Source organism: Narcine bancroftii, chromosome 9 (genome assembly GCF_036971445.1).
Source record: "Narcine bancroftii isolate sNarBan1 chromosome 9, sNarBan1.hap1, whole genome shotgun sequence".
Lineage (NCBI taxonomy): Eukaryota > Metazoa > Chordata > Chondrichthyes > Torpediniformes > Narcinidae > Narcine > Narcine bancroftii.
Window position 1 is genome coordinate 41,953,967 of NC_091477.1, and position 22,499 is coordinate 41,976,465.

The 22,499-nt window shown below is 35.6% G+C and overlaps 1 long non-coding RNA gene across 3 annotated transcripts; it reads left to right on the top strand.

The window, feature by feature from the left end:
* The first annotated feature begins 2,206 nt into the window (after positions 1 to 2,206).
* On the top strand, positions 2,207 to 21,310 carry LOC138742893 (uncharacterized). 3 transcript variants are annotated; one of them, XR_011344503.1, is made up of 3 exons: positions 2,207 to 2,714; positions 3,373 to 3,489; positions 21,159 to 21,310. It is a non-coding gene; the product is annotated as an uncharacterized lncRNA (long non-coding RNA). The 3 variants fall into 3 exon arrangements; XR_011344504.1 differs by lacking the exon at positions 21,159 to 21,310 and adding an exon at positions 8,647 to 9,165 and having other exon boundaries at positions 2,957 to 3,489; XR_011344502.1 differs by lacking the exon at positions 21,159 to 21,310 and adding an exon at positions 8,647 to 9,165.
* Positions 21,311 to 22,499: the final 1,189 nt, after the last annotated feature.

The window sequence follows — 22,499 nt, forward strand, 5'->3', positions numbered from 1 at the left end:
ATCTTGGTAAGATTCAAGATATTCTACCTTAAGTTTCTTCTCCCTTTATTCACCTTTTCCATCCCTTCCCCTCTCTAACACCACCATCTATTTCCAGCTATTCATAATCCACCCAATCCTTCCCCAACCCATTTCAATCAATTATCATCCACCAACCTCTTTACCATCCCTCACATGTATTGTCAATCTTCCCTCCTTCCCCCCCAGCCTCAATATGAAACATTGGCTAAAAGAATTTGGGTTCACAGTTCCACTGAATCCTCTGCGTCCTTAGTAAAAACACAATGCTGGAGAAACTCAGCAAGTCAAACTGCGTACTTTGTATAACAAAGATAAAAACACATAACCAATGCTTTGGGCTTGAGCCCTTCATCATGATGTGAACAAAATGTAGGCAGGCACCAGAAGGACTCCTCCTAGTGTCCTGTTTTTTTGTACTAGACATCATAGTCAGCATTAAGTATTTGAACTTTTACAAGTTCTACAAGGTTAATAAAATGGAACAAGCTGCATCTGATAGAAAATTCACTAGGTGTTACATGAAAGCAATACAAATTATTTAAAGTATATTTAGTGTGCGATTGGTGTACATGTTAAGGGATTTGAAAGGAATTCAATTGAATTAAAGATGTAATTATAGGAGATGGTGAGTCCAAAGAAAATTAAACACAGTAAAAAGCAAAATTAATCTTTAGCTGGCATTTATGGTCTTGAAACTTACAAGAATTGAATGAAACTACAGATAATTTTAGCCTATGAATTAATTGTACAGTGTACTTGCATTTCAATAAGCCTTCTGTATCTATCAGAACATCAAAACATTAACCCTAGGTAGCCTGAAAAATATTAAAGAAAAATGTAAGTATTTACTGACATATTGATATGCATTGCTTCACAGAGTGAATGTTTGCAAACATGTCTGTTACATTTGGCTTTATTCTAATAATCTTATCATCCCTATAATTCTTCTTCAAATTTTATAATTGTTGAGACTTCCATTAAACTTGTACTATTTAGTAAATACATTTTAAAAGCCCTGATAAAAATATCAGTAGTCAAAAATAAATAATGCCATTTTGGAACAGAAAACAAAGGAAGATTTATGAATGGTAAGCTGAACCATTTTAGTCAACATGACTGAGCAGTTGTTAATCATTACCCAAATGTTTTATATAATTGGACCAAATGTAGTGGTTGCCAACCAGTGGGCCACGGAGACTTCCCAATCCACTGAAGTAAGGTGGGTCTGAGGTCATTTCTTGGTCTTCCCGGATAACCTTGGGTAAGGTGGCGAGCAATCTGCCACTGAAGCCAGTGAGGTTATCTGGCTGCCTCTCAATTAGAAACAGCTTGGCACTCAGCACTGTCACAGTTCCTACCAGACCTTCAGATTGATTCAGAAGTGTGTGTTTTCTGTCTTCTTATTGCTTGTGTTTTCTCCACTTCATTCAAGTCTCAAGTAGTACCAGTTGATAAGTTAAGACACATGATATATTTCTCCTCTAAAATTGAATACAAATCATTTGTGGAAAAAAATTCATTGAAGGTTTACCCTGAATGGGTTTGTGTGACTGTCAGATATGTATTAAGCAAATGTATAAACTTTAGCATTCAAAGAAACATCCTGACACTATAGAAATAAATTAAACATAAACTAACAGACTGTGTATTTATGTATGGTAATTATTTGGAAGACAGACAATTCATAAATTGCAAATAAAATTAGTGTGTTATTTGATGTACTTATCATGAAAGTTCCTCATTTTTTAGAAATGGAAATAGATTCATTTTTCAGACATAACGATAATAAAAGCCTAATAACCCTACCTGTTATGTCAGTAAATATTAATACTATACATTTATAGTTAAAACACAGACAAACCATGAAAAGAACAAATAAAAATGTGACTAACTAAATTAAAATGGATGCACCAAGAAATAGAGCAATTACGCTTTGGCGTCACTGTTTTTCAAACACAAAACTTAATACTCATAACAAAGAGTGTATAATGGAGCATGATTCTTGTTCTTAGCTGTATTTTTAAAATATTTTATTGTAGTATCAGTGTTGATTGAAATAATAGGTATGTTTTTTTATCTCAAAAACAAATCTATTTTGAAAAGTCTAAAAATGGTTATAACTCAAATGACTTTTCTCTTTATTTCAAATTCAAGTAATTTTGTTTCTTATTTTTTTACAGACCCTTCGAAAATGATGAAACAAGGGTATGAAGTTCAGATCCACATCCTTCTATGATCATGGAGAATTAAAAGGACAAAGTGTCCTGTGTCATAAGGTTCGTGGAAATCACTTTCCACGACCATCCAAGTTGCAGCTGCACCTGGCGAAGATTAATCTGCAACACCAGTATAAGGATGTGGACTTTTTCAAGTGAATGGAAGGGAGCCTGAAGCATCAGCGCTTGGATGGAAATGGAGCATTTCTACATCAAGAAAAGCATCTTATAGAAGCTGTTTGTGCTGTCAGCCTCCTCCTTGCATAACAGAAGAAACCTCATACAGCTGGAGAAACACTGACCAAGTCATGTGCCCTGAAGGTGGCTCAAATTGCATTTGAAATGAAGCTGAAAAATATTCTCTCGTCTTGTAACGAGATCAATCTCCAAAGTTGTTACTGTTCCCTGTATGTTACATCAGCAAGCTGTTGCCGATGCCACTCCACCATCAGACTCCTCAACAACAAACCCAGTCAGGTACTTATTTAAGGAATCATACTTTTGCACTTTATTGATTTTTTTAAATCTCTGTATTGCACAGATGGTTACGTTTCTTTATTTGTTTACATGTGTACACTGAGTCAATTATTTTTTGCACTGCCAGTAAGTGGTAATTCGGCCTCACCCACTGAAAAAGAATCTCGGGGTTGTATGTGATGTCACCTATGTACTCTAACACTAAATTAGAAATCTGAAATACCTTTCCACCTCCTCTTCAGGATGTTCTTGGTCAAGTCATCAAAATTGTGAACCATGTGAAAAGTGGGGCTTTGAACTCGTGATTGTTCAAACAATTGTGCAAAGATATGGATTCAGAGCACAACAACCTGCTCTACAACACCAAAGTACAGGAAACTTTGTGGCATGTTTAAACTATGCGGAGAGTTTCAGTTGTTCTTGAAGATGCATAAACATACGAACTGGAAACCTGCTTCGATGAAAGGCTGTGGGTGTTTCGCCTTGGCTACCCTATGGATATTTTTGATCAATTGAATAAATTGAACCTCAGGCTGCCAAGGCAAGGATACAACTATCAGCCAGCTTGTAGATGCTTTCATTGCATTTATACAAAAGCTTAAAAATTAGAATCAGAAGGCTGAGGGAGGAAACTTTGCCATGTTTGAATCTCTTTCAGCCGTAGCTGTTAATGGAATGGATGCTGATGTTGCAAAGGAAGTTGTCTCACATCTCAGCTGCCTCCCAGAGAATTCCTGCACTACTTCTCAGAAATCAACAGAGAAGACTGGCAATGGTGAGGAGCCCCTTTCTTGTTTTTTATATTTATATTTTTTTTATTTTTCACACTGCGAACCTTATCAACCAAAATATGTACAAACGTATCTGATTAAATTTATGCAGTGGTCTTTTCTCCCCCTTTCCCTCCCACCCCTCTACCCACCCCCCTCCAAAATCCATAAATATTCAACATATACAATACAATAAAACCATAAAATAATATTTTCACACAAAGGAAAATAAAGAAGAAAAATGTGTCATCTATTTATTACACACTGAATCTCGTCGTTTTGTCTTCTTATCATTTTCATTCTCATTTTAGGGGATGGAGGTCATAGGCAAGCTCTCTCTGATATGTTCCATGTATGGTTCCCAAATTTGTTCAAACATTGTGACTTTATTTTTTAAATTATAGGTTATTTTTTCCAATGCAATACATTTATTCATTTCCATGTACCATTGCTGTATACTCAGGCTCACTTCCATTTTCCAAGTTGACGTTATACATTTTTTTGCAATCACTAAGGCTATCATATGAATTTTTTTTGCACTTTATCCAATTTGATGCCTAATTCTCTATTCTTAAGTTACTTAAAAGTAAAATATCTCTGGTTTTTATGGGATGTTATTTTTTGTAATTTTATTTAGTATCTGACTTAATTCTTCCCAAAACGTATTTACTTTTGTACACACCCACGTTGCATGTAATGTTGTTCCCATTTCCTTCTTACAGCAAAAACATCTGTCTGATAATGTTGAATCCCATCTTTTTAATTTTAGAAGAGTGATATATACCCTGTGTAACCAATTATACTGTATCAAGCATAAGCTGGGTGGGGAAGAATAACAGTCACTGCAAAATCAGTTGACGCTTGTGAGCGGGTTCGCAAATCCAAATGAAGAGGGGAGATGTGGTTGCCCAACAAGCGACAAAGGGCAACTCAGAGAGGAGAGGGACTATTGGGGTTAAAGGAATTTTATATATTGGAATAGTGGAAATATTTTATGTTTTAGAAATGTTGTCTTACAATGTGTTCAAAAAAAGAAAACAGAAATGGATAAGAAGGGAAGGTGGTGATGAGGAAACAGAAAGGAAAGATAAACAAAGTATGAAATGGCCATGTTGAACTATATGACTTTAAATATTAATGGAATACATAACCAAATCAAAAGGAAGAAGGTGTTAAATTTACTGAAGAAAGAAAAAATTGATATAGCATTTGGGCAAGAAACACATCTAACTGAAATGGAACTCAAGAAATTAAAGAGAGATTGGATAGGACATGTAACAGCAGCATCACATAATTCAAAAGCCAGAGGTGTAGCTATATTAATCAATAAAAATGTACCAATCAAAATAGAAGAGGAAATAATAGATCCAGCAGGGAGGTATGTAATGATAAAATGTCAGGTATATTCAGAATTTTGGAATTTACTCAATGTATACGCACCTAATGAAGAAGATCAAAAATGTATGCAAGATATATTTTTTAAGATCGCAGATACGCAAGGGAATATACTAATAGGAGGGGATTTTAACGTTAATTTGGACTCAAACATGGATAAAACTGGAAAAAAGACTAACAGAAAGAACAAAGTATCCAAATTTATAATTAAATTGATGTAGGAAATGCAACTTTTGGATATATGGAGGAAACAACACCCAAAGGAAAAGGAATATTCATATTATTCGGGTAGACATAAAACATACTCAAGGATTGACCTATTCCTGTTATCAGCCTACATTCAAGGAAGAGTTAAGAAAATGGAATATAAAGCTAGATTGTTATTGGATCACTCACCCCTGTTATTGGCAATAGAACTGGAGGACATCCCACCGAGAATGTATAGATGGAGATTAAACTCCATGCTACTTAAAAGACAGGATTTTAGAGAATTCATTGAGCAACAAATTAAAATGTACTTTGAAATAAATACGGAATCAGTGAAAGATAAGTTTATACTATGGGACGCAATGAAAGCATTCATCAGAGGACAGATAATAAGTTATGTAACCAAGATGAAGAAGGACTACAATCGAGAAATAGAACAATTGGAAAGGGAAATAACAAATACAGAAAAAGAATTAGCAATAAAGGAAGATACAACTAAAAAAGAGAATTGACAGACAAAAAAAATAAAATATGAAACACTACAAACATATAAGGTGGAGAAGAACATAATGAAGACAAAACAGAAGTATTATGAGCTAGGAGAAAAAACGCACAAAATACTAACATGGCAGCTTAAGACAGAACAAACTAAAAGAACGATATTGGCATCAAGGAAAAAGGACAAACAAGTTACATATAACCCAACAGAGATTAACGAAAACTTCAGGGAATTCTACGAACAACTATATCAAACTGAAAACAAAGGAAAAGAAGACAAAATAGATGAATTTCTAACTAAAATTGAGCTACCAAAATTGCAAATAGAGGAGCAAAATAAATTAATAAAATCATTTGAAATAGAAGAAATACAGGAGATATTAAAAAAACTACCGAACAATAAAACACCGAGAGAGGATGGACTCCCAATAGAATTCTATAAAGCATTTAAAGACTTATTAATTCCTCCTCTCCTGGAAGTAATGAACCAGATTGAAAAAACACAAAACATTCCAGATTCATGCAAAACAGCAATAATTACAGTAATACCAAAGACGGGGAAAAATCCACTAACACCTGCATCGTATAGAGCAATATCTCTACTTAACACAGATTATAAGATAATAGCTAAACTATTAGCAAACATATTGGCCAACTATGTACCAAAAATATTAAAACTAGATCAAACTGGATTTATTAAAAAAAGATGAACAATGGACAGTATCTGTATATTCATTAACTTAATCCATGCAGTACAAGGAAACAAAACTCCAACAGTAGTGGTTGCTCTAGACGCAGAGAAAGCCTTTGACAGAGTAGAATGGAATTATTTATTCAATGTACTACAAAATTCAACCTACCAGAGAAATATATTAATTGGATTAAAGCATTATATAAGGGACCATTGGCGAAAGTGACAGTAAATGGATATATATCAAACCAATATAAATTAAGCAGATCAACAAGGCAGGGATGGGGGCGTGGCAAGATGGTGTAAGGAACAGACATGCCTTCCAGTCCTCTCCTGACTCTAACTTATTGTTTTGTCTTTAAGTGCCCGTTAAAACTTTTTTAAAAAAAGTTTATAAATAGTATGAGGTGTTGAATTAATACCTAATGGTAAATTTGTTAAAAAAAGTAAAAGGAAACATCAACAGATTGTTAAAAAATTATATTTTCCGAAATTATCTGAGCCTGCTTGTTTACAAAAAGCCACGACTCAGCATGAAATGGATCCAGGAAAAGAAGCGAAGAATTCGCTCTTGGAGCTCCGTTCTGATTTCGTAAGTCTTTCTGAAGGTCGTTTTCAGCTGCCTTTAGAACAAAGGGCTGGCCGGATGCCAGTATTTCAAACAACGTCTACTGAGACTTTGACTACTGAATTAGCTGGGGCGCCACCAGTTGGAGATATACCATCAGTTATAACAGCTCTTCCAGATACTGACGAAACGAAGCTTTTAAAGGAGGTTTGGATCAAAGATAACCCTGATCATCAGCCTCCTGATACTTCTGGGGGGTCTGTGACAGGGGCTCTTACACAGAGTCAAACTGCAAGAAAAGCTACTAAATTAAAAGAAGGGATAGAAGGTCCTCTGATTCCACAAGAACAGCAGGATCCCACCATGTTTGGATCTACTGATGTTGATATACTTTTCAAGAGTCTTGAACATAAGATATTTTCTTCAATGATGCATTTAGGAGATTCTATGAATAATTTTACTTCTAAGATTAATGCATTGGTGGATGTCAATACTCAACAGATGGCTGATTATGGAGCTTTTAAAGTTGAAACTATTGAAAGACTTGAGATGTACAAGATCAATTGCAAGATGTGAATAAAACATTTGAAATGCTACAGATTCAGAATAAATATTTAGCAAAAAAGGTTGATTATTTGGAGAACCAATCCAGACAGAATAATGTGAAAATTGTTGGCTTGCCAGAAGGCATAGAAGGGTCAGATCCAAGAAAATTTTTCACTGAATGGATTCCACAAGTGTTGGGACAAGATAAGTTTCCTGAAGGTTTAATATTGGAATGGGCTCATAGAGCTTTGAGAAGGAGACCTTTCTCAGGACCTGTTCTGGTTCGCTGTTTAAATGACTGTGATAGAGAGACTATTTTACATATGGCTATTAGATATGCACAGCAAAACAGATCTCCTTTGATAGTTCAGAGTAATCGTGTTTTCTTCTATCCGGATTTGAGTCAGGAAATTATGTTTCAACGACGTGAATTTAATTCTGTGAAAGAATTATTGTGGAAAAAAGAATATAAGGCAACATTTAGATACCCTGCGGTACTGAAGATTTTTCAGGATGGATATCAACCAAAGTTCTTTGATAATCCTAAAGAAGCTATGGATTTTGCTCAGTCTTTACCAATTACGCAATTCCAGGAACGACGTAGTCCTCCACAGTCTCCAAAGGGGGCAGAGCTGCAAGAAGGGAATTTGATTTCTGGAAGAAATGGAAGAAACGGTGGTAGCAATGGCAAAGTTGATTAAAAAAATTTAAAAAATTTTTTTTTTACATATTATTTTTGTTGAGAAGATTTTAAATAGTGATGGGAGTTGGGAGAGGAAACTGGGTGGGCACCAATTTCCAGAAGTCATCAGCTGCGTGTGAGTTATCTCACACCCTATATTTTGGGGGAGTTACCACATTAGGCGGTTTAAACAGGAGGAGGTAATTGTGACCTCCGACCTGTTTTTTTTTCTTTTTAATTTTTGGGTTAGGGAGTGAAGCTTTTTTTTAATCTTTTTTAAATAATTAAATTTTTTTATATATAACTTTTTAAAAAAATTTTTAAAGTTTTTGGTCGTAATTTCAAAGTTTTTTTTTCTTTTTTTCTTTTTTGGGGGGTTTCTTTTTTCTTCTTTTTTTCTCTCTTTTTTTCCTTTTTTTGTTTGTTTCTTGTTGTTGTGTTTTATTGAGTGTAAGAAATGTCTGTCTAAATTGAAGTTTGCTTCTCTTAATGTTCAGGGTTTAAATAATCCTATTAAGCGTAAGAAAGTACTTGCTTATTTAAAAAAATTAAAAGTTGATGTTGCTTTTTTACAGGAAACTCATTTAACAGATAAGGAACATTTGAAACTCAAACGTGAATGGGTTGGGCAAGTTTTTTATTCTTCGTTTAATTCTAAGGCAAAAGGTGTGGCGACATATGATTTTATTGCCTGAATCTAGTTTTGAAGAATATGTACTTTCAATACCACAAAAGGGATATATATCTGATTTGTATTGTATTTTACAAGAAATTGATAGTAAAAAAGACTGGGATAAAGATAAGTTGAAATGGGAAAAAGATTTAGGACATAAAATAGCTGAAGAAGCTTGGATGGAAATTTGTCCCAATAGTATTCGGAAATTAATTAATGCTAGACTAGCGATGATTAATTATAATTTTATTCATCAGCTATATTTAATGCCGGGAAATTTAAAAAAATTGGTTTTAGTAAGTTGGATTCTTGTTTTCGATGTGATCAAACGACCAATACTTTTTTGCATACTGTTTGGCTTTGTGATCGATTGCAACAGTTTTGGAAAGGTATTCAATCTGTTTTTAACAGTTTATATAATATCCATCTTGTATTAGATCCCGATATATTTTTATTAGGGAACATGCAATCATTAATCGATTTAGGTTTAGAGGATTATCAGATTTCATTTATTTATTTAGCTTTAGTTGTGGCTAAGAAATGTATAGCACTTACTTGGAAAGATAGAAATATACTAACTTTAGATAAGTGGTATTTGGAAATGAAATTTTGTTTGACATGGAAAGGATATCTTTTTCAATTCAGGATAAGATGTCTTTTTATAAGTTAAAGTGGACTCCGTTTGCTAATTATATGCATTTAAGTTTGATTTAAATATATGTTTAAGTGTGATATTTTAGTATTGACAATTTTTTTTTGTTGTTGTTAGAATTGTTTTAGGTTAAGTTTTATCTCTTTTTTTTGTAAGTGGGTATTTTTTTTCATATATAATATTGTCAATTTTATTAACTCTTCACTCTTTATTTTGGGGGGAGGGTTGGACTAATTTTAAGTTAGACTATTGATATTGTGTTACAATTAATGCAGGGGGTTATTTTGTGTAGTTTTCTGATGTAATATTGTAATCATACTTTTTTAAATTCTTTTTTTCTATTTTTATTTAAATGTAATTCTTTATTGTATTCATGTTATAAAATTGTAAATAAAGTCTTTAAAAAAAACAAGGCAGGGACGTCCACTATCTCCCTCACTCTTCGTGTTAGCTATAGAACCACTAGCAGAACTGATAAGAACAGAAAATAAAATAAGAGGGATAAAAATAAAAGAGAAGGAATATAAAATCAGTCTATTTGCAGATGACGTTATAATATACTTCACAGAACCAGAAATATAAATAAAAGAATTACATAAGAAATTGAAGGAATATGGAGAAGTATCAGGGTACAAGATCAATGCAAATAAAAGTAAAAAATGCCAATGAATAATGCGGATTTCACAAAGTTTAAGAAAGAATCACAATTTAAATGGCAAACAAAAGCAATTCGATACCTAGGTATACAACTAAATAATAATCTCAGCCATCTACATAAACTAAATTATCAGCCATTAATGAAAAAAATTACAAGACGACTTAGAGCACTGGAAAGACTTACCACTAACACTGATAGGAAGGATAAACTGTATTAAAATGAACATCTTCCCAAGGATACAATACCTATTTCAATCATTACCAATTCACCTAACAGAGAAATTCTTCAAGGAGCTAAAGAAAATAATAAGGAAATTCTTATGGAAAGGGAGGAAAACTGAGGATAGCACTAGATAAATTAACAGAATGGTACAAACAAGGAGGCTTACAACTACCAAATTTTAAGAATTATTATAGAGCAGCACAATTAAGATACCTATCAGAATTTTATCAAACAAGGGAAAAACCAGATTGGACCAGATTAGAGCTAGATAATATAGGGGAGAAGGTACCTGAATACATACTATATAAGTGCGATGAAAAATTGGTGCAACATAGGTATTCACCAGTATTGCACCATCTGCTCAACATTTGGAAGAAGATTAACATAGAAAGGAATAAAATAAATTATCAACTACCAAAATTAATATTGACACGAAATCAACTAATCCCTTTCACAATAAATAGCCTTTCCTTCAGAGAATGGGAGCAAAAAGGATCAAAAGAAATAGAAAATTGTTTTTCAGGAAATAAATTATTATCTTTTGAACAAATGAAGGACAAATACAATATAACTCAAGATACAAGGTTTGCATACCACCAACTGAATACCTACTTGAAGGACAAATTGGGAAACAGTCTGAGGTTACCAGAAGGAAGCAATTTTGAATATGTGATTACAGACACAAAGATAATTAAAAGATTTATAACAAACATGTACATCAAACTGCAAGAAGAGAATGAGGAAACAAACTGTAAACCTAAACAAAAATGGGACAAGATCTAAACATAAAGATAAAGAATGAAACATGGGAAAAGCTATGCTCCGGAACTTTGAAAAATACAATAAACACGAGGTAACGCAAGATACAATATAATTGGTTACACAGGCTATACATCACACCCCAAAAGTTAAATAAGTGGGACCCAACAGTATCAGACAGATGTTTTTTGCTGTAAAAAGGAAATGGGAACAACAATACTTGCAATTTGGGCATGTAAGAAAGTGAAAGAATTTTGGGAAGATCTAAACCAGATATTAAATAAAATCACAAAAAGCAGTATTCCAAAAAACCCAGAGATCTTCCTTCTAAATAATATAAGAAATAAAGAATTTGGACTCGATTTGGATGGAGCACAAAAAAGATTTATTATGATAGCCCTAGCTGTAGCAAAAAAATGTATTATGTCAACCTGGAAATTAGAAGACAACTTGAGAATACAGCAATGGTACATAGAAATAAATAAATGTATTCCATTAGAAAAAAATAACATAATTTAAAAAATAATATCACAATATTCAAACAAATATGGGAACCATACATGAAACACAATAGAGAAATCCTACCACGGACCTCCACCACCTAAAATGACAGAAGGAGAAGACAACGAAAGGAACTGACCCAGTATGTAAAAATAGAAGACACAAATTTCTTGTTTATTTTTATTAAGTGACGACATTGTTTAACGGGTTTAATGTATCATATAGATTGAACTTTGAATAAATGGGAAGGGGGTGAGGGAGGGAGGGAAGGGAGGGGGAAAAAGGGGAGAAAATTATTGTATAGATTCAAGAGAAAAATATCTGTATGTATTTTGGTCAGTATGGTTCATAGTGTGAAAAAATAAAACATTTTTTAAAAAAGCATAACCTTGTGTTTATTGTATTCTTCATAGTTCCAGAACATAACTTTTCCCATACTTCATTCTTTATCTTTGTGTTTAGATCCTTTTCCTATTTCTGCTTAGGTTTATAGTTTATTTCATTTTCCTTATCTTGCAGCTTAATGTAAATGTTGGTTATAAATCTTTTAATTATCATTATGTCTGTAATCACATATTCAAAGCTGCTTCTTCAGGTAATCTCAAGCTGTTTCCCAATTTATCCTTTAAATAAGCTTTCAATTGATGATATGCAAACATTGAACCATGAGTTATTCCATATTTATACTTCAACTGTTCAAACGTTAATAAATTATTTCCCAAAAAAGTTTTCTATTCTTTTGATTCCTTTTCTCTCCCATTCTCTAAAGCACACATGTCAAACTCTGGCCTGCGGGCCAAATTTGGCCCGCGATATAATTATATTTGGCCCGCAAGATCATATAAAAAATGTATTAGAGGTGGCCCGCTGGCCGCCGCGCCAGTATAGCGCATGCACAGTAACCGCTGTGTCCCAGGGTGAGAGAGAGAGAGAAAAATCCTGGTCCTTGAAAAGTAGTGGTGGGTGGTTTTATAAACACGCTGTCATGTCCCCCCGCCCACCCCCCCCCCACCACAGCGCCGCCTGGCCGGTGTCAGGGGAAGCCAAGGCCGCTTCCCACCGCCCGGAACCCCAGTGGCACAGCATTTCTTGGAGCTGCAGATGGAGTCGGGACGCCGGAGGGAAGATTGGGGCTCCCCGCCGGGCGATGGGGGCGCCGGCCACCCTGCGCCTTCCCACCAGACCAGCGGCGGGTGCCCGGAGTACACGTGGAGAGCGAGGCTGGTCGGGCAGGTAGGGTGGAACCCCCCGCCAATCTTGGGAGTGGCGTGGGCTGGATCAGGATTAGCCACGCTCACCTGCTCCTCCACCGCTGACCGGGATCCCAGCGCGGTCATGAGCGCGGAGACTGCCCTGGAAAGGTCCTGGGACACCGGCACGGAAAGAAAAGTGGGTCCGGGAGAAACTCAGCAGGTCAAGGGGGGTCCGGGAGAAACTCAGCAGGTCAAGGGAGGTCCGGGAGAAACTCAGCAGGTCAAGGGGGGTCCGCGAAAAACTCAGCAGGTCAAAGGGGGATCCGGGAGAAACTCAGCAGGTCAAAGGGGGATCCGGGAGAAACTCAGCAGGTCAAAGGGGGGTCCGAGAGAAACTCAGCAGGTCAAGGGGGAGGGGTCCGGGAGAAACTCAGAAGGTCAAGGGGAGGGGGTCCAGGAGAAACTCAGCAGGTCAAGGGGGTCCGGGAGAAACTCAGCAGGTCAAGGGAGGTTTGGGAGAAACTCAGCAGGTCAAGGGGGGTCCGGGAGAAACTCAGCAGGTCAAGGGGGGTCCGGCAGAAACTCAGCAGGTCAAGTGGGGTCCGGGAGAAACTCAGCAGGTCAAGGGGGGTCCGGCAGAAACTCAGGGGGGGCCTAAACTCGCCAGGACCGTTGCCCACTCCCCCTCCCTGCCGCAGGCCGACGACCCGCGACTCACGGTGACGGGGCCGCTGATCCGCCGAGATACCACCCTGCAGCGAGAGCCGATGCCCCCGCACTGTCGTTGTCCAACCCGATCGCCGCAAACCCCGCCCTCCCGCACACAGGCCTGAGTAAGGATTATGAACTTTAATCTCAGGATAAAACGATCTTCCAATAGTTTCATGTCACAGTGATAAATATATTCCTGGTTAAAAATGGTCCTGCACCTGGATACAAGCTCATTAGGCATAAAACTTGAAAAGTGTGTAAATCAAAGGATATCTGTACCAATGGAAAAAGGGCATGGCAAATAACCCTGCTAGAGTTCATGCCCACAATCAGTCACACATTTGATTGTTTCAGGAATCATGTTATTCTCCCACATTCTCAATAGCCCTCAGATTTTACTATTCGACAGCACACTCGCAACATTTGACAAATCCTCTATAGAGAAATATTATTTATTGAATATTTTATTTCTCATTTGTTAATGCTTCTGGAAAGAGTTTATCCAAAACTATTATTAAACATTTATTTTAATAAGAAAAAGTTTAACATTACATATGTTGAAAGAAGAGAAAACATGCAGATGTTGTTGAAAATTTTCAATAAATATTTAGTTCGGCCCTCGACTTAGTCCAAGTTTTTAATTTTGGCCCTCCATGAATTTGAGTTTGACACCCCTGCTCTAAAGGAAAGGTTGTCTATTGTAAAAGGGATTAGAAGATTTTGCGTCAATAATAATTTTTCTATTTGATAATTTGTTTTTTTCCTTTCTAAGTGGATCTTCTTCCATGTATTAAGTAAATGATGCAGTACTGGTGAGTTTTTATATTGCACCAGTTTTGCATCCCATTTATAAAGTATATGTTCCAGTATCTTTTCACCTATTTTATCGAGTTCTATCTTAGTCCAGTCTGATTTTACCCTTGTCTGGTAAAAATCTGATAAATACCTTAATTGAGCAGCTCTATAATAATTTCTAAAATTTGGTAACTGCAAACCACCTTGATTATACCTCTCTGCTAATTTATCTGACGCTACCCTTGGATTCCTCGCTTTCCACAAAAATTTCCTTATTATTCTCTTTAGTTCCTTAAAGAATTTTTCTGTTAAGGGAATTGGTAATGTTTGAAATAAGTATTGTATCCTTGGTAACTCATTCATTTTAATGCAGTTCACCCTCCCTATCAAATTTAGTGGTAATTCTTTCCAATGTTCTAAGACTTCCTGCAATTTCTTTATTAATGGCTGATAATTTAGTTTGTACAAGTGGCTTAAGTTATTATCTAACCCTATCCCTAGGTATCGGATTGCTTGTGCTTGCCATTTAAATGGTGATTCTTTTTTAAATTCTGTATAGTCTGCATTACTCATTGGCATCACTTCACTTTTATTTGCGTTGATCATGTACCCCGATATTTCTTCATATTCCTTCTTATGTAATTCTTTTACTGATACCTTTGGTTCTGTTAGGTATACTATGATGTCATCTGCAAATAAGCTGATTTTATACTCCTTCTCCTTTATTTTTATCTCTTTTATTTTATTTTCTATTCTTGTCAGTTCTGCCAAAGGTTCTATTGCTAAGGCAAACAATGAGGGGGATAGTGGACATTCCTGTCTAGTTGACCTACTTAATTTAAAGTGACTCAATACATATCCATTTACTGTTACCTTTGCCAATGGTCCATTATACAATGCTTTAATCCAATTTATATATTTTTCTGGTAGATTGAACTTCTGTAATACTTTATATAAGTAATTCCACTCTACTCTGTCAAAGGCTTTTTCCGTGTCGAGAGCAACAGCCACTGTTGGTTTTTTATTTCCTTGAACTGCGCTGATTAGATTAAGAAGTTTGCAGACATTGTCCGCTGTTCGTCTTTTCTTAATAAATCAAGTTTGATCTTGTTTTGCTATTTTAAGTCATCATTTTGCTAATAATTTCGCTATTATCTTATAATCTGAGCTAAGTAGAGATATTGGTCTATATGATGCCGGTGTTAATGGATCATTCCCCGTCTTTGGTATTACTGTAATTATTGCTGTCTTACATGAATCTGGCAAGTTTTGTGTTTCTTCTATCTGGTTCATTATTTCCAGGAGAGGAAGAATTAATAACTCTTTAAATGTTTTATAAAATTCTATTGGAAATCCATCCTCTCCTGGTGTTTTATTGTTCAGCAACTTTTTAAATATATCCTTTACTTCCTCTATTTCAAATGATTTTATTAGTTTGTTTTGTTCCTCTTCTTGCAATTTTGGCAGTTCAATTTTAGCTAAAAATTCCTATATTTTATCATCTTTCCCCTTGTTCTCAGTTTGATACAATTGTTCATAAAATTCCTTAAAATTTTCAGTAATCTCTATTGGATTATATGTAATTTGTTTGTCCTTTTTCCTTGATGCCTGTATCATTCTTATAGCTTGTTCTGTTTTAAGTTGCCAGGCTAATATTTAAAGTGTTTTTTCTCCCAGTTCGTAATACTTTTGCTTTGTTTTCATTATGTTCCTCTCCATCTTGTACATTGTAATGTTTCGTATTTAATTTTTTTGTCCGCCAATTCTCTCCTTTTTGTTATATCAATTCTTTTTACTAATTCCTTTTCTATACTTACTATCTCCCTTCCAACTGCTCTATTTCCCAATTGTAATCTTTTTTCATCTTAGTCACATAACTTATTATCTGCCCTCTAATGAAGCCTTTCATTGTGTCCCATAATATAAATTTGTCTTTCACTGATCCTGTGTTTATTTCAAAATAAACTCCCTAAATTCTTGTTTTTTAAGTAGTATGGAGTTTACACTCCATCTATATGTTCTTGGTGGGATGTCCTCCAGATCTATTGCTAATAATTGGGGTGAATGATCTGATAGTAGTCTAGCTTTATACTCAGTTTTCCTAACTCTCCCTTGAATATGGGCTGACAACAAAAACATATCAATCCTTGAGTATATTTTGTGCCTACTGAAATAATATGAAAATTCCTTCTTTCTTGGGTGTTGCCTCCTCCATATATCCATAAGTTTCATTTCCTGTATTGATTTAACTATAAATTTGGCTACTTTATTCTTTTTACTTGTCTTTTGTCCAGGTTTATCAAACATTGGGTCCAAATTAAGGTTAAAATCCCCTCCTATCAATATATTTCCTTGCATGTCTGCAATCTTCAAAAATATATCCTGCATTAACTTTTGATCCTCTTCGTGAGGTGCATATATATTGAGCAAATTCCAGAATTCTGAGTATATCTGACACTTTATCATTGCATACCTCCCTGCTGGATCTATAATTTCTTCCTCTATTTTGATTGGTACATTTTTGTTAACTAATATGGCTACACCTCTAGATTTTGAGTTATAGAATGCTGCCATTACGTGTCCTACCCAGTCTCTCTTTAATTTTTAATTTGTTATGTTCCACTTCAGTTAGATGCGTTTTCTGCACAAATGCTATATCTATTTTTTCCCTCTTTGGTAAATTTAGTAGCCTCTTCCTTTTAATTTGGTTATATATTGCATTAATGTTTATAGTCATATAGTTCAACATGGCCATCTTATAGCTTGCATACACCTCTTTTCCTCCTCTTCGCCACCTCCATCCCACTTTTCCCCCATTTTCATCTCTTAGTTTTCTCTTATTACATTTAATGTACGACAACACATTTAAGACATAAAGCACCGCCACAATTCTCACATCCACTAATACTCTGAAAGAAGTTTAAAAAGTCACCGGAGAAGAAAGAAGAAGGCCTTACCTGCAGGAAAGAACAGGATGCTGTGGTGACGAGGAGCACCCGACCCTCAAAGTCAGTGCCTGCACTACAGAGTCATTACCCACCAGCCGGTGCACTACAAAAATGGCTCCCGGAGTCAAACAAAAGTGCGCAATCAAAGGAGAAAGAGGACATCGACGGGAGGTGGGCTCAGCAGAGAAGAGGGCTGTCACAGAGCGAGCAGCTGAGGGATGCCCGACATCAAGGCTCTCAGCTGGAGGATAAGGAAGAGGGACCAATGAAATAGATGTGGAAGACAGACGGAGGGAAGATCGACAAGAAGACCAACATCTGTTGGTCAGATAATAAGTTATGTGACTAAGATGAAAAAAGATTACAATTGGGAAATAGAGCAGTTGGAAAGGGAGATAATAAGTACAGAAAAGGAATTAGTAAAAAGGAATGATATAACAAAAAGGAGAGAATTGGCAGACAAAAAAATTAAATATGAAACATTACAACTGTACAAGGTGGAGAAGAACATAATGAAAACAAAGCAAAAGTATTACGAACTGGGAGAAAAAAAGATCCCCCCCGTCTCTGAGTTGCCCCATATCCCTTGCCGGGCAACCACAACTCCCCTTTTAATTTGGATTGTGATCTTGTTCGCAGTGTCAACTGATTTTGCAGTGACTATTATTCCCCCTCTACCCAGCCCTCTCCAGAAAACACTTTTTTTTTTAAAAAACACATATAACAAAGCTCTCTCTCTGTTCTTTTTTCCCCCTAGACCCTTCCTTCCCTTCTCTTTTCCCTCTTTAGTTCTTTACATATACATTGTTTTTACATCTTTATATATACTTTATCGCCATTCTTCATTCTTGTTACATCTCATCATCTCTTCTCCTGTCCTGCAAACGTTGTGTGAATTCTTGCGCTTTCTCTGGATCCGAGAACATTCTGTTTTGCTCCCCGGGTATAAATGTTTTAAGCACGGTTGAATGTCTTAATATGAATTTGTAACCTTTTTTCCATAAAGTTGATTTTGCTGTATTAAATTCCTTCCTCCTCTTTAAGAGTTCAAAACTTATGTCCGGGTAAAAAAATATTTTTGACCTTTGTATTCCAATGGTTTATTATTTTCTCTAATTTTATTCCTTGCCTGTTCCAGTATATTTTCTCTTGTCATGTATCTCAAAAATTTTACTAAGATGGATTTTGGTTTTTGATGTGTCTGTGGTTTCTGAGCTAATGCTCTGTGTTCCCTTTCTATTTCCATTTCTTCCTGCATTTCCCTCATCCTTCTATAAATTCCTTCATGTCTGTGCCTTCTTCACCCTCCTTCAGGCTCACTATTTTAATGTTGTTTCACCTACTACAATTTTCCAACAAATCTATTTTCTGAGATAACAACTCTTGTGTCTCTTTAATTTTTTTGTCACTTTCTCCCAATTTTTCTTTTAAGTCATTCACTTCCATTTCTACAGCCGTTTCCTGCTCTTCCACATTCTCTACTCTTTTTCCTATTTCTGTCATTACATGTTCTAAACTTTGCATTTTATCTTCTGTTCTTTTCATTTTCCTTTTAATTGCATTAAATTCTAATGATAACTATTCTTTTAATGATCTCATTTGTTCTTCAAAAAAGACTTTACTGATATTCTGTTCATCAGTTTTACCTTTTATTTCTCTTTGTCCATCAGTTTTACCTTCTCTGTGAAGATCTTGGTCTTCTTCTTTCTCTTCTTCTGTGTCTGTATCTGTGTTTGTGTCTTCTTCTTCTCTTCTTTGTATCTGTGTCTCATCTGTTTTTCCTGATGAGCTGCTTGTATCGCGTTGTCAGGCCTCTTTTTCTGGGCCTCTTGTTGCTGTTCCTCTCCTCCTGGGCTGCTCATCTGTTGTGCTTCCTGACATTCGTCTTCTTGTCGATCTTCCCTTCGTCTGTCTTCCACGTCTATTTCATTGCTCCCTCTTCTGCTGTCTTCCTTTTCCTCCAGCTGAGAGCCTTGGTGTCGGGCATCCCTCAGCTGCTCGCTCTGTGACAGCCCTCTTCTCTGCTGAGCCCACCTCCCGTCGGTGTCCTCTTTCTCCTTTGATTGCGCACTTTTGTTTGGCTCTGGGAGCCATTTTTGTAGTGCACCAGCTGGTGGGTAATGACTCTGTAGTGCAGGCACTGACCTCGAGGGTCGGGCGCTCCTCGTCACCACAGCATCCTGTTCTTTCCTGCAGGTAAGGCCTTCTCCGGTGACTTTTTTACTTCTTTTTTTCCATTTCTTGCTTTCTCCTTCTTGGAAGCCATCTTCTTTCTCTTCTCTGTATCTTTATCTTCTATTTCTTGTACTCTATTTTTGTTATGCTTTGCTTTTTCCTAACTTTTTTCCTATTTTCCTGGAGACAGCTGATTTTCCCGGAGACAGCTGATTTTCCCGATCGGCCACTACTCCATCACGTGACTCCTGAGCCCCTTTCTTGTTAAAGTCAATTAAGTCCCTGATGAAATGCAAGATCAACTCATTGATTTTTAAAACAATTCTGGATGGAGAGATCTGTTTAAGACTTCATCCATCACTTTTTCAATATTTTTATTAATATTTAAATTTGCACTCCTCACATGTACCTATGTTAAAAGTAAAGAAGATACATTACGTTTAAATTATTTCACTTCATCCATGATACCCCACATTTATTATTTTACTAGCAGGATACCCGGCATTGCCCGGGAAATAAAACATTCAGTTGTTGACTACATGTTGAAGCAAAAGAAGCTGTCTGGCCAAAAAAAAAGACAGAAATCAGAGTGAATATATCACCCCATTAATCAACATCCTACCTTCATAACAAATCAAAGATTATAAAAGTAATTCAAAAAGGGTCCCCACAGTGTTTAAAAATTAGAATTCAAACTGGAAATTGAATATCTAATCTAGTTTAAATATGACATGACATCACATAGCCATTGAGCATGATTAGGAGGGGTAACGTCCCTCCATCTGAGCAACACCGCCCACCTAGCCTTAAGAGAAATAAAAGCTAATACATGTAGTTCATATCTCTTTAATGTTATGTCACCATTTCCAACAATACCAAATAAAGTAGATTTTAAATTAACTTTAAAAAGTGCAAAGAAAATTTGAAGTTCTTTGTTTCAATATTTCTCAAGGCTCTGACATGTCCAGAACATATGAATTAATGAAGCATCTCCATTGTTGCATTTATCACAATGAGGAGATACATCTGCATGAAAACAAGATAGTTTGACTTTGGACATATAAGCCCTATGGACTACTTTACATTGTAAGAGAGAGTGGTGGGCACTTAAAGAGGAGGTATTAACTAATTTGAAAATTATATTCCAAATTTCTTCAGAAATTAAAAGCTGTAGCTTCTGTTCCTCGGTGTTTTTTTTTAAATTTTATCTGAGGGAGCCTTTCTTATTCCCAAAACATACCATAAATGTTAGATATGCAACCATTATAGAAAGACTGTAAATTAAAAATTACATTAATTAAATTCTTATCAGTCATTTTAGGAAATGTATGTAATCTAATCTACAGATAATAAAAAAAAGAGTATTTGGTAGATCATATTTAACTGAAAGTTGTTCAAAGGAAGTGAGAATCCCCTTGACAAATAAATATTTAAAACATTTAATGCCATTTAATGTCATTCTTTAAAAGATTCATCAATCGTAGGTTTAAAGAAGTAATTAGAAAAAATAGGACGAGGGAGAGAAAATCTCATCAAACCAAAATGCTTTCCAAATTATATACAGATCCTCAAAGTATGTTTAACCATCAAATTATTAGTTAATTTATTTAGCTATTGGAAGTGAGGATCTAAGAATAGAGATGAGAGAAAATTTTGTAACAGCATTAGATTCAAAAGAGAACCATATTGGACAATCTATCTCTGAGTTTTGGCCAAAAATCATAGATAGTTGCCCCAACATTGGAAACGACTGTCTTCAGAAAATCCGGCTCTTTGTGACTATTTATCTTTGTGAATCAGGCGTTTTGAAATTGCTGAAGTTGAAGACAAAGGCACAAAACCGCATCGAAGTGGAGGCAGATCTCAGGTGTACATTATCTACAGCAGAACCAAGGATGTGGAAACTTCAGGAACAGGAGTCTCATTAAAGTGGCTCGAACTTTGATTTTGATTGGGAGTTTTTATGTTTAGCATATGTTTGCAGTGTGTTTTATTCTTTAAAAATGTTAAATAAATACTTTAAATTAAATAAAGATGCTTTTCTTTTTTATCTTAGGGATTAGGTTAGTTGGTATTGGGGTAAGGGGTTACATGAGAGGTGTTGGGTAGTAGGGGGAGTAGTTTGTTATATAAATACCATAGTTTTTAAAATTATATGTATTAATTGTTTTTGTAATATATGTATCGTGGTTTATAATTAATACATAAAATATTCCCAAAAAAAAAATGTTTTTCTGACAGAGCTGCCTTTGACTTGAAAATATTGTTCAGTCATTGCAACTAGTGGGCTATGGCATGTTAGGCTGGAAGCCAGGTGAGTCTTAGACCAAAAAAGATTGTGAATCACTGATCTAATATCTTGCCAGAAATTTTGTCTGGTATTACAATGGTTTAATAACTGGAGAGCTGTACATGTACACTCAGATCTGGAAATCTTGTTTAACTAATTAATTGGATCAGACATGTCCTTGAGCAGTGACTTAGCAAGAAATGCAAAGTTTATATGAACATTCAATAATTAATTGATGAGTACAATAGGAACAACTTTTTGGCAAAGACCAATCTGAGCAAACAGTTTTCTGATTGCCATTAACTCAGTTAGCCAATAAATTAACTCAAAGTCTCAACACATTTAAAAATTTTCTTTGATTTTTTTGGGTAAACTTGTGAGGGATACAACTTTGACCGAGAGACCTCTTGTACAGTTTGTGCCCATGGGGGAAAGTAAATGGGGTATTATGTGATAATAATGAGATATTTGCCTTTAATTACATAAAATGAACTCATGGAGATGCAGGAGGTCACCAAAAGTGCTGCAACACTTAAGGTTAAAGTTCATGAGCAAGCATCTGAAGATTCATATTGATTTCCGTCTCTCACAGCAGTGAAATGCCATCCCTCAATTTCCTTGGCTTTTGTTCTGTATTCAGTCTTCTGTTTTCTTCCTCAACATTCCAGTGCATATTTGCTGTGGTTCATGTCAAATGTCTTTCCCAAGAGGTAATGTCTAAACTGTGTTCAAGAATCCAACTGTGATCATCCAGGTGGTAGCGAGCAATCTCTTCATTTTAAAAAAATTCAAAATATAAGCGTTCAAGCTAAGCCCACTTGCCTTTCAGATGTTGATGGTAAGCCTAAACT